Consider the following 5,217-nt stretch of genomic DNA (forward strand, 5'->3'; position numbering starts at 1 on the left):
TATGATTAAGTCCTTTGTTATATTATGAGAACATTTAAAAAATAAAAATAATCTTTAATCTTGATTTATCATAATCTCTAATAAATATATTTGTCCCTCATTGGATTTTAATGTTATTATTTTGTAAATAAAGTGCCAGTATTTTCTAATTGTTTCTCAGATAATTTGTAAAAATCATCAATGCTATGATGCATTTTAGGAGTACAATGTAGAGAATACACATACATTGCATTCTGTTAGATTTTTTTAAATCTTCCTTAATGAATTATTAATTACATTATTCAAAAGATCCATTATTCAGCATTCATCTCACTGCTAAATGAAAGTCTTTATCTGACATGTGAATGAAATGAATCTAAATGCTTTTCATGCCACCTAGGGATTCTAAATAGACTTTTTAGCTTCACAGCAGCATTAGGCTTCATTTCTGTTTTTAATTTGTATGGATTGTTTTTAGAGATGGGTAGCTATGTTGTAGTCTACAAATCTGAGCATCATTTGATTTCTATGTTCTCAGCCTTACTGTGGGCAAGAAAACTACAAACAGGGTCAAAAGAATCCTGAAAATAAAAGAAATGCCACACAAAAATTGACAGCATGTATAAAGACTTTAGGTGCATGTTTGTATAACCTAAAACATTGACAATTTCAGATGAGGAAAGTGAGCTTCCAAGAAGCTCTACATAAACTTTATCCCTCTCCTTTCTTATTGTGAAAAAAAGTGCTAGGTACTATTGTAAGAGGAATTCAAAAAACCTTCAACAGATAAGAATTTTTTTATATGACTTCACATCCTTGCTTTTAATGTTGAATTGACAAATATTAACAAAATCTTCTGGGTGTCCGAGTCCATCTACAAATATCATTTTTGAGAAAGCACATTAATAGTTTATGATTCAGAACTCTCTTTGAGTATAGGAAAAACTATCTGGGCAGAATATCACTACATTTGTCTTCCATGATGATTGTTGTTATAATAACTGCCACTGTAACCACAGAACAACTTGGTCCACAATTGATGAGTAATTTTAACATAGAATTACTCAAAACACAGAAGGAGTAATTTTAACACATAGAGGAGTAATTTTAACACAAAATTACTCAAAACACAGAAGGGTTGCTATAGCTTTAGGGGAAATGTACATTAATGTTACCATATTAACATCAACTGCATATCCTGACAAATCAATGATAAGTATACACATTCTCAAAGCCAATGTCTATATATTTTTAAGGAATACAGAAAAAATGGCAGTCCATAATAAAATAATAAGGCGTACCAAAGAAATGGAACACCATTAATTTATCTTTCCCATTTTTGACTGAAATCAAAATTTAAGGTTTTGATTAAGATAATCCAAGTTTAAGATTATTACATGAAAAGAGGGTCCAATTTTAAAATATATTCCTATTGGGTCAGAGGTGACACTAACACCATAGCCTTGGAGTTGTTCTGACTTCAGTTCCTCCCTGAATGAAAAGAGGAGTGGGAGGTTAATTTCTGCTTTAGAATTAACCTCATTGTTTGTACTTCTTGCTAGAAACATGTGCCTACTTTAAGACCATTAAGGTGGGGCATTATTTAATTAAACACTTGGTGTTTCCTGGTAGGAATGCAATACTTCCTAACTACAGGAAGGAAGGATGGAAAAGAGGGGGGGGGGAGGGAGGGAGGGTGGGAAGATACATACTGTAGAATATGTATGGAATATCAGAGGAAAGCCCACATTAATCCTCTTCTACGATGGGCAATGTGTGTGTCATTGCAGCTCATGGGGACTTGCACCAACTGAACATTCTCTGACGAGGCCCCCAGGACAATCCATTCTAGCTCCTAGGGTTAGAAATCCTCAGGATAAAAGGTTAAGCCTATAGAAAACTTCTATTATCAGTAAAGTGAGAGAATTTGAAAATGAATCAAATGAGTCTAATCAGAACAAACAGATTTTACATAAGGATAAACCAACAGATAATTTAATAGAGCATCTGGGTGCTCTAAGCTGCTGGGTCAATGAAATAAAGATCAGCACACAAGCTATTTTTACAGTGGTGCTGCATTTGTTAGGAAATAAGTTCCACGGTAAAAGATGTGATTCTCTGTCATGAGCACCTTTGTTATTTCACAGAAGAAAACATAGATCAGACTTCTCTCCCAGGGAGGGCATGTCCCCACAACCTGGCTAGACTGTCTTATGTCGTGCTGCCCCGATTCCAATGCAGGTGGAAAATAGACCTTAAAATAAATGAAGCAGACAAAGAACTTGCCAAGCTTCTGCCCACAACATATGAACATTTGTAGAAAATAAAAGGTGTACTTAGTAGTAAAAATCAAGACTGTTTAAATTAAGAGTGCTGAGGGAATGAATAACCCCCTGTTTGGTGTCTGGCATTTTACAAGGCTCTGCACAATTCTTTTTTCATCTGTACTGCAAAAATCCATATTTGTCTCCACTGTCTCCACTGCTGCCAGGAAAAAATATCCTCGTGAAGCTTATGAATAATATTGAAAAGTAAAAAAAGCAACAACTATTTAATTATCTGTCTCTTATAGTCATAAAGGCCCATGTTACTTAAAATCCCAAAAGCACCTTCCCTGCCTTCCCTCAGAGCCATTGTAAACCTCAACTATTACTTATCAGATGTACTTATTACTTTGCAAATGTCATTCTATTATATTTAAAAGAGGTAATTTGCAATTCCCTATACCATTCATAGGTGCCTCTTTTTGAGTCTCTTAGAAAATTCATAAAATAATAATACAATGTGTTTTTATGTGACAATTTCATTTATTTTTCAACCAATCTGTGCTGAACTTTAACTTTTGATTGTTTACATTTTATGTATCTACTAGATAGAGTAGCTTCACTTTAAGTATTTTAGTTCTCTGTACTAATAATAAACAGGAATAAGAAAAAAATGAGACTTCTTGCATAAAGCACATTTCTTCAAAATGTGATTAAACTTTTGTTCTCTTGTTAAAAATAATAGCTATTTCCTATTTGTCCTTTTTCATTTCCATTAAACAATCCTTGGATTTCATATGAAGAAAGGTTTCTTTTTTTTCATTCACACTAAACAAGCAAGAATTTGAACTCCGTCCTAATTTGATTCTATTGGCTTATAGTATGCTAATGTGTAGCAAACTAACATCAAAGTATGTCTCCTATTTTTGGTGGCAATTATTTTGGATTAACATATTCCTATATATTCTTATGTTTCAGGAGAGAGCACAAAGGCAGTTCCCCACTACCACAAACTATGTAATCGAGGTTCCCACATTTGGGGAAATCACAGGGGTCAGCACATCTGGAGTGCAATGGATAAGCCTCATCTTGGGAAAACCACCTTCATGGTCATGGTATCATCATCCCTGCCAGGAAAGTATTAACATATTCTTATATTTAAGGCAGTCAAAATTATTTCAAATAGCTTACATGTTTAATTAAATGATTCTTCAGATTGGTTTTCACTACTCTGTGTATGACCAGTGGTATTTGCAATTCCTTAACATTTCTGCTATTTATTCTGTAACTTTTATAAAATTGTAAGACAGGAGTGAGTATTTCTCATAGCCATTAAGTTGTTAAAGGAGTTGTACACCAGAGGTGATCCTGAGAGTTTAAACTTAGCATTATTAGCAGCTATAAAAGTACTTGTTCAAGCCATCTAACCTTCTTCGCTGGTTAAAAGAGTATAATCCTCTAAGTTATTAAGAGACCTTTAAAGTGAAACACAGAAACCCAACCTTTCTGCCTGTTTTAAAAATTGTCCTTGACTATACAGACCAAATCACAAGGCAATGTGGGCTTAGCCTCATTTGTGTGGTAAGCAGTGAATTACTTTACTTGAACTTTGCTCCAGTCAGGACATTTTAAGACTTAAAATCTTGAATCCATCTAAGTTTGCCTTAAATTAGCCTTGCAAAAACACTCCAAACTCCAGTTGTCAGCCTCATGGCTTTTTGCCAGATGCCACTTAGCAGCTGAAACACTGATTAATTGTCATTTTCTCCTTTTCTTTTTTGTCCTAGACATAATTTGTAAGGGAAAGAAGAATATGAAAGCTGATATTATGTTGACGACAACTATAGCTCAATAATGATAGTTAGGAGATATATTTTATGTTTAAAATATATGAAATGAAAAGACAGGGCAGGGAACTTAGCTGTGTGTACTGTGTATACCATGTACTGCACCAGGAATCTGGGGCTGGCCAGGGGCTTGGCTAAGTCATGCCAAGATACAACAGATTTTTCAATTTTCCAACAAATAGAAACAAAATACAAGTTTCAGAAGGTGTACTCAACAAACACTCCCCAATGTGTTTCTGATTTGTGGTCAGAATGTTTTTATTGCTGGTGCCTTGCACTTTTGAGACACTTATTTCCTAAAAGAAAGATTCCTTTCTGTAAACCTCAACTGTCTGTTTTTCAAAGCAATTTAAAATCAAACACACAAATAAAATTCTTAACATATGGAAACCTTCATATGGGGTCTTACGTATTCAGAGTTAAAATTGTTTTATAAACTGTAATGCTTTGCAGATGAAAATACAGAGAGGATGACTGTTTTTAGCACTAATGTTTTTTGACAGCGTTAAACCTTGTTTTAGTAATTGACATCAAAATGTTTGGTGGTTTTAAATGGACCATTAATAAAAATAGTATGTTTCAGGTTTTTTAGAAACTGTGCTTAATACTGTGAAGTGCCATAAAATTGAAAATGTAATGCAGTGTTTTTATTATTTTTGAAAAATACTTATAATGAAACAACTCTCATTCTCTTCCCATGTCTCTAGAGGAACTTCTGAAGCTCAAAGGGAGAAAACATTTCCTCTTCATCCATCCTCATAGTCTCCTGAGAAATAGACCTTATTCCAGTTACCAGTTTTGGAAAAGACAAAATAACAAAAGAAAAACAAAATTGGCATCTTCTGCCATGTGGGCTCTAGAAGGTTGGTAAATTCCATAGAGGCATAAAAATGTATTCAAAGGTCTCCATCATGAGCTGGAAAGTATATACCAGAAACATGAATTTTACACCAGTTCCAACTCAAATCACACTGCATCTATGAAAGCACTCAAACTTCTCTGGGCCTCAACTCATTTCTTTGCAAAATAGGAATAATAATATTACCTGCAAACACAGAAAGACTGCTGGGATAATATTATAAAGTACTTTATGTGAAAAGTCTTCATAATGGAAGAGATAATTATTC

The 5,217-nt window shown here is 33.9% G+C and overlaps 1 non-coding gene across 1 annotated transcript; it reads right to left on the minus strand.

The window, feature by feature from the left end:
• Positions 1–3,218: 3,218 nt before the first annotated feature.
• LOC114508284 lies at positions 3,219–3,385 on the minus strand. The gene has a single exon (XR_003685527.1). It is a non-coding gene; the product is annotated as a U1 spliceosomal RNA (small nuclear RNA).
• Positions 3,386–5,217: the final 1,832 nt, after the last annotated feature.

Source organism: Phyllostomus discolor, chromosome 10 (assembly GCF_004126475.2).
Source record: "Phyllostomus discolor isolate MPI-MPIP mPhyDis1 chromosome 10, mPhyDis1.pri.v3, whole genome shotgun sequence".
Taxonomy (NCBI): Eukaryota; Metazoa; Chordata; class Mammalia; order Chiroptera; family Phyllostomidae; genus Phyllostomus; species Phyllostomus discolor.